This window comes from Furipterus horrens, unplaced genomic scaffold (genome assembly GCF_987537825.1).
Source record: "Furipterus horrens unplaced genomic scaffold, mFurHor1.1.pri manual_scaffold_6, whole genome shotgun sequence".
Taxonomy (NCBI): Eukaryota; Metazoa; Chordata; class Mammalia; order Chiroptera; family Furipteridae; genus Furipterus; species Furipterus horrens.
In genome coordinates this window covers 30,665,452-30,679,670 of record NW_028327176.1, presented here as the reverse complement: position 1 = coordinate 30,679,670, position 14,219 = coordinate 30,665,452, and the positions used below count along the sequence as shown (strand labels likewise).

At 47.5% G+C, this 14,219-nt stretch overlaps 1 pseudogene; it reads right to left on the bottom strand.

The window, feature by feature from the left end:
• Positions 1-2,213: 2,213 nt before the first annotated feature.
• On the bottom strand, positions 2,214-13,587 carry LOC150005921 (uncharacterized; annotated as a pseudogene).
• Positions 13,588-14,219: the final 632 nt, after the last annotated feature.

The window sequence follows — 14,219 nt, the reverse complement described above, 5'->3', positions numbered from 1 at the left end:
TCAAATGACTTGTGAGCAGGAATGAAATGTTCAGAAACAAAATTAGGGAAAATTAAATATCGCTTCCCTTCCCAAAACTTTTGGCCTTTTCTGGCTCTATGATTCCAAGTTATGTTCATGTGTGACTTCTCTGTCCCCAGAACCAAGATGGAGGTGTTTGTGCCACAGGTAGCGACTCAGCGCCTATTCAAGGGCAAGGGGTGGATCTCTTTATGCCGTGTGGTGAGATGACTGTATCTGACTGTGAATTGGGAGACTGAAGAGCCCTTGACTGGTTATGAGAAAGTCCTGGGTTTGAGTCCTGCTTCTGTCTCCAGCCAGCCTTGCAAACTTGCACAGGCCTCTTAGTTTCTCCGAGAGTCAGATTTGTCATCTAAATCAGAGGTGATAAAATCTGTCCTGCCCATCTCACAGGCTGGTGGGGAGAATTGACTGGAAAATGAAGGTGAAAGTGGGATAGGTGTGTATGGTATTATTTTTTTATCAGATATAAGTGAATAAGTACATATCAAGCCACCAAGCCAACAAGGGTGCAGCCGCCTGCTGTCTGTCCTTGAGCCTTGCCCATCTGATTAGAATGGGTGCTTGTCACTCTCCTCCACCTGCCATAATAATTGCTCCAAATCACAGGGCATCTGGCAGGGCTGGTGCCAGGTTTTACATGCTTTTGCAATTTGGGATATTCTCCTTAGACAAAGAATGTGAACTCATGCTTTGGGCCTCTCCAGGGTCTTAGAAGGGACCCTTGCAAGTTGGAGACCCTAAAGCTTCTTTAGCCTCAAGATAATTCTGCCTCAGCTTCCAGATTTGATGCATGTTTGAAGTCCGAGCATCTCTGGGATCAGGCCAAGGCTCAAACAAACTTTCTTCTATGCATCTGCTGGATTGGAAATTTTCAGAAGCCCTCCTAGAGACTAAAGCTGGATCCCAGCATGATATACACTGAGCAGCCTCTGTCTGAATGTTTCTTGACCCACTTGTCAGAACATGGATGCAGCTGGAATGCACACCTGGACTTTTGGTATATGCTAATTAACCTGGCCCTGAACTTAGCCATTCCCAAAGATATGCTGATGGATTTAGCAGTTCCCAAAAGATATGCTGATGGCTGAAACCATTCCCAGGGGAAATGGTAATCAATCTAGCCCCATATGTTAGCTAACTTGGTGGGGGGGGGGCAATGAGATGTAAATGATCTACTGAATATGTTGATAAGCAAACTCACCCTCACCAAAATGTGTGGTTGACAAGTATAAAAAAGGTGCCTGCAGAAGTGCAGGTGGGACTCCTATAGGCCCACATGGAGGACCGGGAGTCCCCATTCCTCGTTCCCTATTCCCCTTGCTCCTACGGGCCCTTGAGTTGGTCCGGGAGCTGCCTCTCCCCTTCCCACCACTTCCCCCCCTTTTCCCTCAATAAACCCATTGCCTAATCCCACAATGGTTTCTGGGTGATTTCTCAGAGCAAGGTTACCCTGACACCCAGAGGTTTATGAGGTGTGTGTGGGGGTCACAGAAGAGGCCCCCAAAGTCACTTACCCCATTCCACAGTGGCCCAGAAGAATAGGGGCTGATCGAATGTGAAGAGGGAGAAAAGCGATGTGGGGGGAGGGAAATGCAGGCCCTGGCCCATATCTTCGCCTGCACAGAAGGGCTGCAACTACATATTCAAGTTTTCAACCTCATGTATTCAGACGGAAACATGAGCTTCTTTCCTATAGTAAGAACCCTTCCCAAGTGGTCATCTGTCACCTCTGTTCCATCTTTCCAGTTCTGTGTTCCAAATTCTGCATCCCGAATTCTGCATTCTAAGTTCTACCTTCTGGGTTCCCGGTTTTGGGTTCTTGTTCCTGTTCCATTCTGTTTCCTGGCCCCCAGGTCCTTTCTAGCTCCCTTTTCCAGCCTTTCTGGGTGAATTAGTAGGACCTCCTGCTGACTTTGCTAACTTGAGCGTTTTCCTTTACTTGTGGCAGTTTTAGGCTTTTCCCTAGAAGGAGGGACTTTGTTCAGACTGTCTAGTAAGTGGGTGGCCCAGTAGAGACCAGGGAATTCCTGAGAGCCTGCCCTGGTTTAACCTCTTCCCTTCCTACCCCACCTCTAACCGTTAGACACACTACCTTTTGTCAACTAATGCTAAACTGAGAATTTCCATATTGATAATTGGGGAATGATGGCCTTGCGATGAGGGCTCTTAGGGGGAAATGTGAGAAGACATAAAAGTTTGCAGTTCTTCATTCAGAGAAATTAAAAACTGCTCCAGCACAGGATAGGGTGTAGGTGGGGAAGGTAGGAAATGTCTGAGCAGAGCCGCAAGTCCTCAGAAACCTGTCATCCCTCAGTTTCTCATTACCTGAGCTGAGCACTAGTCCCCAGAGTCCTTCCAGATCTGAGAGAAAATGACAACGGCAGGACCAGGAGCTCTGCTGTCCACAGCCACACTGAGGTAGAAGAGGAGTGCGGTAGAGGCAGTAGCAGCACTGGAGAGGTGAGATCTTCAAAGGGATCACGGTCTGAGATTCCATGTGTCACATCAGGGGGACTGTGTAGTAAACCTTTTCATCCCAACGCCCCTCTTCCTCCTAGCAGCGTTTCTAGTCTGCTCCCAAGACTGCAGGTCTCTATAGGCGCAGAGATGATGCACAGCATAGAGCTCTCCCATCTGTAAGAAGTGGAGGCCCACTGCTTCCTGGTTCTCCTGCCGGTACTTGATGGCCCCAGCCCGGTTGTTCCCCAACTCAATCATGGTTCCTGGCTTTAGCTTGTATGTCTTCAATTCACAGGTGTTGGCACCTGCTCTGGGCTGTGGCTCATTCCAGAATCTGAGCTCGAGGAGCATCTGGTTTCTCCTGGACAGCAACATCTGGGCTCTGCTCCTTTGGGGACTCCAGGTACTCCTTGTTGTTTTTGAGCCTGTTCATGCAGTGCATGAGGGCTGGGCAGTCGCCTGAGAAGTGCCACAGGCGCATTGCCTGGTCCAGCTCCTCATAGCAAGTGCCCTAGTTGCCCGTGAATGCGCAGGGGTAGTCCTCATCCAGGAGCAACTGGGACAGCACAGCCTCGGTCAGGCTGCTCCAGGAGCCAGACGGTCGGGCTTCCCACTGTGAAACTGGGTTTTCTAGAGGTTGCTGATCTCTTTCTTGGACAGCAGGGTGGAGTGGGCGACCTTCTGGGGATCCTCCTTGTGTACAAAGAGGGAGTGGAATAGAAGCTCCCCACAGATACAGCCTCAACATCCGTGTTGCCAGGCCCAGGGGACCCCCAGCAGTCACTGCGCTGCCCACCACCGAGATGCAGCACAGACGTGGAGCCATGCTGGAGAGCTGCTTCAGTTTCATCAGTGGTTAAATACCTAAGTATATCTATATCGGTGGGTAAATAGCTACAGCCCCTTGTCCCCTGAGTGCTCTCTGCCATGGCAGACAAACGGACCTCTGCCACACCCCCAGGACCTTCCTATGATCCACAAAATAAAGGGCTGACCCTTGGCCTACTAAGGAGGACCTGCTTCAGTTCTAAGTCTTTCCTGACTGGTGGGAGTCTGGACTTATTGGTGATTCAATATCCTGAGTATCGCATTTACTTGGACATTGAGCTCCCTCTTCCATTACTAAATGGGCCCCCCGTGGCCTGGTCTCTGACAGGAGGTCTAAGCTCCACTCCTCTCTCTGGCAGTGTATGCCTGCTGGCACCTTGCCCAAGGACAGGGGTCTGGACAGTCTTCCCAGAGAGGAATTTTGCAGCCCTGAGGCCCTGCTACCTCTGACAGATCACCCTGGAGCTGACTTCAGAGTGACCCCAGGTCTCTGGAACCACACTGCAGACCCTTGCCTGGGCTTGGCCACATCTTCTGGCACTCTCTTTGGGTTCAGCAGCACCTCCACACTGACAGGTGGTTCTGGTTCAGATCCCAGGCTTTCCCAGCCTGCCCTGTTTCACTGCAATTAATTGGGCTGTGCCTGACAGTGTGTTCAAGTAGGTCCAGGAGGGATAGGGAGGAGCAAAGCCTAACTTCCACCATCTTTAAACGGCCTATCCCTGCGCATATACAAAGGCAGCCAACTAGCGCATATACACTCAACCTCTGCTCTCTGGGCTGCATATGACCGTTCCCTCCTCCTCACCCCCCTCCCCCTGGTGGCCGGAAAAATGACACTCTTGTAGCTTCTTCCTAGCTCTCCTAGGGGCCTGGCAGAAAAACATCAGACAGATTGAGGCTAAGGGTAGTCGAATGTCTTGTTCTTAAATCTACCCTTTCCTCACCTGCCTCATCCCCTTTGGATTCAAAACAAGGCCTGAAGAGAGAAACAGAGACTTGGTGCACTAATGCTGTATCTGAGGCATTGGTATGGAAGATATTTGGGAGGCAGTTTTCACTCTGAACTCTGTTAAGCACATCACATAGAACTGTCTGTGCTGCACAGGTACAGGAAGAATCTTATCTGGGATCAAAGAGTAATAAAAAAAGTAATGATCACTAACACTTTTTGAGCACATAACCTGAGCAAGGCATTTAGCTAAGCAGTTTGCAACTGTTTTTCTCATTTTCTCCTCCAAGACACAGTTTGCCACAGAATTTCAGAAGTATGAGGTGCCCAAGGCAGAAGCTGCTAGCTACTAAGCCAACATTCCTTTCCCCTTTCCTCTTGTGTAAGAGTGTCCTGATTTTATTTGGGATGGCAATGTACCATGGGAAAGTCTATATTCCCCAGACTCTTTTGCAGCTTTGTGACTGTAGGGGATGAAAAAAAAAAATTCTCTACCCTTCCAGGTTCTTTGAGTAATCTAATAATTAATTTAATATAAGACAGCGTAGGAGCTAAAAAATATTAATATTTTTTTTTCCTACCTCCTCAGGTCTTCTGGCTGAGCTAGTTATCAAACTAACAGAGATCGATTAACAGGAGAAATCAAAGTTTAACCCATGTATGGGAAATTCACATAAGCATGAAAATTCCAAAGACAGTGAGGCAACCTTGGATATAAAGACATTTTTGGATGGGGCGGGGGGGTGGGATGGGTTATTAGATTTCAGGATATTAGATTTCAGAAGTGCAAATGGGAGATTTACAGGTAGTTGAAGAAGAGCGCAACACATGTGGCAGGAAAATACTTGCTAGGCAACGCGGAAACATGGGGACACAGCAGGTATCTAGCGAACAGGCACCTACCTGAAGCCCTTTTATCTACCATACCTAATTCAAATTAGGCTAAGGCAGCATCCTAAGATCTCCTTCCTGAAGCAGGTTTCTCTGTCTGAATCCCTTGGGCAGGAAAGGGGAGGAGGGTCAAAGTTTCTTCTGAGTCTAGTTTCTTAATAAACAGCTTAAAATCAATATCCCAAAATGGCAGCTTCCGGTGGCAAACCTTTGGTCCCTTCAACTGATTAGTAGAAGAAAATAAATTTAATTAGCTACATACAGGGGCCTCATGTAGACATGAGAGAGTCAAAGACAGGCAATTGGTACTTAAAAAAAAAAAGATTTTATTTATTTATTTTTAGAGAGAGGGGAAGGGAGGGAGACAGAGAGAAACATCAATCGGTTGCCTCTTCCATGCCCCAACTGGGGACCTGGCCTGCAACCCAGGCATGTGCCCTGACTGGGAATCAAACCAGCGACCCTTTGGTTTACAGGCTGGCGCTCAATCTGCTGAGCCACACCAGCCAGTGTGGCAATTGGCACTTTTATGTCTTCCTGAGTTAAGGAGAAGAGGGTAGGGATCTGAGGCTTCAAATGGAAGGAAAACAATTCAGAGGAAGATGGAAAGAGCCAACGTTTGGTAAACAAATATCTGCCTTGCCATGCGTTGATAATGAGTCAGAGAGAGGACTTTGATCTCCAGGCCCTGCCCAGCTCCCCCAGACCACCATACCTCACCAGTAGTCTTTGCAGTTATTTCTGATAATAGCTCTCTTCCTGCTATTAGCCCTCTATCTAAAGTCTTGTGGGTAGTAAAGGGGGAGATGAAAAGAAACACTTCTGTTTCTTAAAAATAATCAGCCTAGTCCTGGGCAGTATGTCTCAGTTGGTTGGAGCATTGCCCCTTAAACTGAAAGTTTGCATATTCAATCCCCAGTCAGGGCACATGGCTGGGTTGCAGGTTCGATCTTCGGTTGGGGCAGATGTGGGAAGGAACTGGTCAATGTTTCTCTCTCACATTGATGTTTCTCTCTCCCTTCCTCTCTCTCTAAAAAGTAATTTAAAAATGTCCTTGAGTAAGGATAAAAAATAAAAAGAAAAATAAATTATAATCAGTCTAAAATAATCCTTATGTCAAAGAGACATATTTTGGGGTGGCAAATTTTACTCCCTTACATGACTAGGTTTTGGCCAAAGAGATTTAAATGAAAATGTTTAGGACTTAGGCTTCTTAAAGGGAATGGCATTCTTCTACCCCTCCCCCTTTCTCCTCTCTGCTGCCTGGAATTCACATGTTTTGCCTGCAGTTCCAGCAGCCACAGTGGACCTACAATGGAAGCCTTGCATGGTGGGAGAGAAAGAGAGAAGGAGTCTGGATCTCCATGGAGGCCTCAGAGCAGCTGAAAATGGCCTGCCTGTGGATTTTCTTTTAATGTGAAATAATAGAAACTTGTGTCTTTAAGCTATTGTAATCAATTTCTATTTCTTAAAATTGAACAAAATTCCTAACTGATACAGGAGCTGAGAAGTCAGTTGAGGCAGGATAGTAAGAAGCTAGGAAAATTCCTTGGCCAGTGGAATGGGGAAACTGAGACAGAGCTGAATAAATTGGCTGAGCAATTAACAGCCAGATACAGAAAGCCCTGGGTGCCTAGCAATGGGCAAAACTGGCAGTGGACCTCACACCCAGGGTAGCCTTTCCCCCCCCTGGCATATTGCTGGTTATGCTGTTTAGACCCCCTGACCTTTCCTCCCTAGAGATAACATATAGGCTTCAGTTATATTTCAGCTCCAGGCTCAGAAAAGCAGCAAAACCAGGCAGGGGACAGCAGGACTGACTGTGATGACTAATGACCCCTGCCCTGGTGCTGACCAAAGAGACCATGACCCTAGAAGGGCACACCAGTAGAAGCTGATGGATATTCCATTGAGATCCCCTCTAAACTCCCAGCCATTAAAGATCCTCAAAAGGGCCCAGCGTGAGCTCTCCCTTCCTCCCAGGAGTATGCCTGTGCCTTTCCCTTCCCCTGCAGCTTCCCGCAGAGGCACACATCTCCTCAGGGTCTCCAACCTCCGGGCTGCCGACTGGTACCGGTCCAGGACTGTCAGGAACTGGGCCGCACAGCAGGAGGTGAGCTTAAATGTAATGCACTTGAATCATCCCAAAACCATGCCCCCCCACCCTGGTCCATGGAAAAATTGTCTTCCATGAAACAGGTCCCTGGTGCCAAAAAGGTTGGGTACAGCTGCCCTAAGGGTCCCATGAGACTTGCAACTAGGGGAGCAATGGGCAGCAGCAGCTCATCCTGGGATAACCCCCTGAACCTGTCCCCAAGGCCCCCTTTTCTCTGACACACTAGTGAGCTGACAGTAGCCCAGCATTGGTTCACTTCTTCCTTTTGTGAAATCTTACCTGCACGAAGTCAAGAATCCACACACTACTGGATGCCCTTAGGCAGGTCTGCTCTACCCAGTCCCCTTACTGGTAACACAGTGATTCAATAAACGGTGCCAGGAAATCTGAATATCCACATGCAAGAAAGAATCAGACTCTTATCTAACACCACATACAAAAATTAACTAAAAATGGATCAACCATGAACATGTGAGCTAAAACTATAAAACTTTTAGAAGAAAACATAAGTGAAAAGCTTCATGACATTGGATTTGGCAATAATTGCTCAGATATAATATCAAAGGCACAGGCAACAGAAGAAAAAATAAACTAGACTTTACCAAAATTAAAAAGTTTGTGTGTCCAAGGAAACTCAAGAGTAAAAAGGCAACCTGTAGAATGGGAGACAATATTTGAAAATTACATATCTAATAAGGGATTAATGTCCAAAATATAGAAAGAAATCCTAAAACTTATCAACAAAAACCAAACAACCCAATTCAAAAATGGGCAAAGGACCTGAATAGACATTTCTCCAAAGAAGATATACAAATGTCCAATAAACACATGAAAAGATGCTCAACATCACTAACCATGAGGGAAATGAAAACCAAAATCACAAGGAGGCAATCACTTCACATCCATTAGAATGGCCACCATCAGAAAAACAACAAGCAGTTGTCGGTGTGGATGTGGAGAAACTGGAATCTTTGTGCACTGCTGGTGGGGATATAGCAGTGGAGCAGTCACTTTGGAAAACGGTACGGTGGCTCCTCAGAAAAATTAAATGTAGAATTACCATTTGATTTAACAATCCCACTTCTGGGTATACATACAAAAGAACTGAATGCAGGGTCTGGAAGAGATATTTGTACACCCATGTTCATAGCAGCATTATTCACAATAGCTGAAAGGTGGAAACTACTCAACCGCCCATCAATGGATGAGTGGATAAACAAAATTTGGTATTTCCATACAATTGAATATTATTTAGCCTTACAAAGCTATGAAGTTTGAACACATGCTACAACATGAATGAACCTTGAAGACATTATGCTAAGTGAAATCAGCCAGACACAAAAGGGCAAATATTGTATGATTTCACTTTATGAGGTAGGTAGAGTAGTCAGATTTGTAGAGACCGAGTAGAGTGGTGGTTACCAGGGAGCAGGGTGAGGGCAATAATGAGAGTTACTGTTTAAATGACTAGGGAGTTTCAGTTTGGGACGATGAAAGTTTTTTGGAGAAGAATAATGGTAATGGCTGCACAACAAGGTAAAAGTACTTAATGCCACTGAACTCTATACTTAAGATGGTTAAAATGATAAATTTTATATTATGTATGTTTTGCCACGATAACAAATATGAAATAAATCAGGAAGTACAACCCTGTTGTTGACAGATGAGTTGAAGACTTATTTGCTCTGAATTGCACAGCTATTGGAGTAGCCAAAAGAACCAAACCTGGGAATCCATCACTGGGTCCTTAGCAAGGCCTTAGTGCCCTTTGTTTGGTGGAACAGGTGCTATTATTACTTGCCCCATCTCTGTAGCCTAGAAACCTTTTTTAGTCCTTTGATTACTCACCTGGGGCATCTACCGTGAAAGGCTGAACAATTCTCTCACCTTGCAAGGGTGAGAATAAAGAGTTGAGGGTGGGACCTTGGGACTGAGGTCCAACCTGAGGCCCTCTCTATAGGGAGGGGATGTTCAAGACACTTGTTCCCAACACAGGGAAGGGAAGTAGTTGCCCTTTCTTTCAAGGGGATGAGGAATTCTGTAGGAGTTTGTCATCTCCCTCCCCATCCCCAACATTTCTCTCTCCTCACACATTGCCCCTGGCTACCAACTGCTGGGCCCCTTGGATATTTGGTATCTGGCCTTTCAGGATAGATTAGAAATTCTCTGAGTGCAGGATCATATCTTCTTCATGCTATGCTCCCTCACTCCAGCATCAGCTGGAGCATCTCACCCATGGCCCAGTACTCTGCTTTCAGGGAACTTTCGCTGGATGCTCATACTCCCAAGCTCAAATATCTTGTCAAAAGATGCACCTTGGAAATGCTCCTGATTATTCTCCAGGTAACTGCAAAGGGCCAGGAAGGCCAAATCTTGGGAGAGATGTTGAAAATTTAGATGGGGTCTAGGAGTGGGCCATAAGGTCAGTACAAGGTCCAGGGGTGGGTAGTGGGTGGCTGCCACAGACCCGGAAGACAAGCCTGAAAGCCTGGTGAGGTAGTCCTGAAAGCTACTGTCTAGGGAAAGAGCCAAGTGTCATGGACATGTTAGCAAGACTGACTCTAAGAGGCTTGTGGCCACCTTCACACCCAGGGCCTCCATTAGCCTGGTCACATGTGGGGCGGGTTTCCCCCAGCCTTGCCTGGACTTTCCCTGTGTCTCCAAGGCCAGAGGATGATGGCAGGAGAAGAACAATGGGTTATATAAAGTGTTGGCCAATAGTCACTTGCGCCCTTACCGACAGATCTGATGAGAGCCAGGTGACCATTCTTCTCATCCTCCTCTTCCTGCCCTGGGACTGAGACTCTGGGCCACAATCAATTTTCATCTTTAAACAGAGACTTGTTTGGAGACTTATCAAAATTAACTTGCTCCCACCAATCTCTCTTCTACTTTTGTAAGGTCTTGTCAACCAAAATTGTGAAAGATTGTGAAATGGGCAAAGATCCTATGGACTCCCTTTCAATGGAAGTCAGGGATTGTCTTCAGTGAGTTGTCCAATTCTACAGGGACCTGTGGCCTTTTATTGTCATTGACGATACTGTAACTCAGTCATAGAGACACAAGTGAAGATGCCAGTTTTGCATCTTCCCTCCTGCATCCCCGACTGCCTACATATGTGTCTGTATTTGGGGTTCTCTGGTGAACTGGCTTTAATATCTTACTGGTTCTCTCACAAATCAGTGACTTAAATGAAGTTAAAGACACATGTTCATTCTATATTTGCATAAGAGTCATGATTTTATCTTTTCAAAAATTGTTCTTTAACAGTTTCAAATATCTGTTTTCTTCTCAAGCTGAAGGAATGGAGAGAGGGAGGAGAGGAAAGAGAGGAGAGCGGGGAACTGGGCAGGGTAGAAGAAGAAGTGGGAAGAGACAGAGAAAAGAAAGGAAAAGCCAAGGGGGGAAAGATCATGGGCAGAGATGGGCAGGAAGAAGAGGGGAGGGAAAAGCAACATAACCAAGGAGGACATGAAAGACAAGAATCTTCTTATTCCTCAAACATACAAACACTCTCCCTCTGCCTGAAGGAAAAATCTTTATTTTGAGTCAGCTCTGAGAGGCCCTCTTGGTCCCTCAGTCCGAGAAGGAAATTGTTTTCTGCCTTTGTAGTCTCCCAGGTCACCAGTTATATTAAGCCAACATCCCTTGGTGGCTGCTGTCTAAAATTTTTCCACTCCCCACCCTTTTGAGTCAGATTGCAAAATAAGGGCATTTGGCAACTTGGACTCTGAGAGCAGGCTGCTAAGATGTGGCCCAGGATTTTCAGGCCCCGTGGAGCTGGGCAGGGTCCCTATCGAGGGTCTTGTTGAGATCAGTAAGAAGAATGCAAGGAGAGCTGCCAGCTTGCTCCCATAGGTGTTCGGACACTAGCCTGACCTCCTGGGGACACCACACAGTGTTCCCAGGTCTTCGCCAGGCAGCAGGATGTGGCTGCTCCCACAGTGCCACATCTGGGGTTAGAAGCAGACTCTTTGCCTTGAAATGTCTCCATTGGCTGGCTACGGATCTGAAATTTAGAGAGTCAGTTGTCATCACACTAACAAGCCCCTTCATAATATGTCCTCAATCCATTTTTCCAAACTTATCTCCTGCCATACCTGCTATGCATCCCGCACTTAGGCCAGGCCAGCCTACATGTTACTACCTGAACAAGTCAAAAACACCCGGGCCCCTGTGACTTTGCTCTTGCTGTTTTCTCTGTTTGAAATACCTTTTCCCTTTCTCCTCCACCTGGTAACATCATACTTATGCAGTCCTTTTATTTCCAGCTAGAGTGAATTATTTCCTCCCTTGAGCCTTCATGTGAACGTTATATACATCTGTACTTAGACACAACACTCATCACTCTGGTTTGTAATCATTTGCCTGTCTGCCAGTCTGTTCTTCAAGGGCAAGAGCCCAGACTTATTCATGGCCTGTCCCAGTACTTGGCTTAGTGCCTGGCACATTCATTCAGTCATTTAACAAATTTATTGAGCACTGACTGTGTGCCAGGCTGTTTTCTAGGTGCTGGACAGTGAACAAAACTGATGAAGCTCTCTGTTCTCCTGGAGCTTATGTTCTTGTTGAGGAGGCAGACTATGTACAAATAAACAAATAAATAATGTCAGGTAATGATAAGTACCAGAAGAAAACCAAGGTAGCTAAGAACACAGAGAATGATGGAGGGTGTTATTTGAGACAGGATGGTCAGGGAAAGCTTCTCTTGTAGGGTGACATTTAACTAGACACTTGAAGGAGGTGAGGAAGTGGGTCATGTGGGTATCTGGGGAAACAACATTCTAGGCAGCGGGAACAGTAAGTGCAAAAGTCCAGAGGTGGGAGTGTGTGTGGTGTGTTCAAGGGATACCAGAGAGGGGGCTGATATGGCCAGAGTGGAGAGTGATGGGAAGAGCAGTAGGAGAGGAGGTCCAAGGAGTAAGTAGCAAGGGTTGGAGAACTTAGCCTTCAGGCCAAGGTAGAAGCTTGAGCTTTTGCTCCAAGTGAAATCAAAATGAGAGCCATTGCAAAGATTTGAGGAGAGGCAAGATGATCTAACTTAAATTTTAGAGCATTGACGATCTGAGTGATCTCCTGGCTACACTTTTCTAAACTTTATTTTTAGAGGTGGGGGACGGAGAAAGAGAGGGAGAGAAACATCAGTGTGTGAGAGACCCCACCAGTTGCCTCTCAGGACCTCCGCTGGGGACCTGGTCCATAACCCAGGCATGTGTCCTGACTGGGAATTGAACCAGCAACCTTTCGGTCCGCACACTGAGCTCAATCTACTGAACTACACCAGCCAGGGCTTGGCTACATTTTGGAAAATAGATTGTCGATGGTGGGTGCTCATGAAGGTCAGTGGTAATATGGGACCAGATGCAATTGGCCTTGGAGGACAATGTGAGTTTATCCTTGATTGAACGTGAAATGGCATTGTCTACTCTTCTTAATCTTTGTTCTCCTTCTCTTTCTTCTCCCTTAGAGAAGGGCCCCAGCTGATGAGGACTTTCTGCCCGTGGCACCAAATGAGCCTGGAGAGACCGCACAAGTCATGGGAAGTAAACAGAGATTCTGGCCCGCTGAGAGATACTGACCTTTCCTGTGAGAGTTCACCCAAAAAGTCAAGGAAGACTTCCTGGAGGAGGGCGGCTCAGTTTTCCAGAGCTCAATAAAAGCCAAAGCATGGCAGGCAAAACTAGCCTTTCACAACTCCAGCACTCTAGCTGTATGCCTGCTGGCCCTGAGTCACTTTCAGGATGGCCAAATGAGCACTCATAAAAGCTTGTATGAGAGAAGGAATTAAATTCTTTGACTACCTACTCCTTCCAGGGCCCTTCCCAGGCACATATGGTATATCCTTAATGTTAAAATATCCAAATTAAAATATCCTTGAAGACGGCACTTCTTCACCCCTCCATTGCTGTCCCTGCAAAGATCTCTAATGGTGGATTTTCAGGGAAGATGGCCCTTAGTGTGCCTCAGGGGAGGTGGAGCGCCTCTATTCTCATTACAAAAAAGGCTTCTATTCTCCCTCCCATCTCCCAGGGAGGAATTTGGAAAACACCGACTGAGAGGGTGCCCGCAGAGAGCGGCGGGGTTTCAGGGGCGTGCCCGCCGTCTAGGTCCGCAGCCCTGCGTGCAATGGAGGCCGGCGTACGGCAGAGGGCGCAGAGTGCGCAGAGGACCCGCGCCCCACTCTCTGCTCCGGCCCCGGCCCGTCCTCCTCCCGGAGCGCGAGCCCCGCGCCCCACCGCCGGATTGCTGGCCCAGCCTCTGGAAGCTTGTAGGCGGGGTCAGGAAGCGCCCTACTAGGCCCTTCCTCAGCCTTCATCATACCCACTTCCCCACCCCCCGCCGCGAATGCGGCCGCAGCCCTTTCCGGTTAACCTGGTCCCTGGCCCCCAGGCCGTCCCGGACGCGCCACGCCCTCCATAGGCTAATCTTCTTCCGCAGTTCCTTCCCTTCCAGGTGTGGCCAGTAGTGAAGGGTGGTGGTCAGGTTGGGGCATGATCAGGAGGACGTGGGCTTGGGACCTCAGACCGGGAGGATTAGAGGTTTTGTAGAAAGCAGCCGCAGGTGAGAGAGGTCCAAGTGGATTTCACCCCAGGACCTGGCTCTTGGCAAGGGCTGCCTGGCCTCAAGCCTTCGGGCTGGACTCTCTGGTCAGGGATAAAAGTAGAGCCAGGGCCCTGGGAAAGAAGGGAAGGCTTATGTAATGTTTAATTCTGCAGGGCCACGCACATGGTGGGGGCCAATCAATAGCTGAATAAACGAATGAATGAATGAAAGAAATGGAAGTGGTCTGTTAGCCTTAGACCCAGCTCTGGCTAGCCCTGAGCTGGCACGTTACCTCGCCACACTCACCTTGCTCCTTAGTCGTCTCTCCCAGACCATCTTCCCACAACTCCCAGCATTCCTTTCACTTTCTGACACTGCTCAGAAGCCCTCACTAGCTGCCCGATC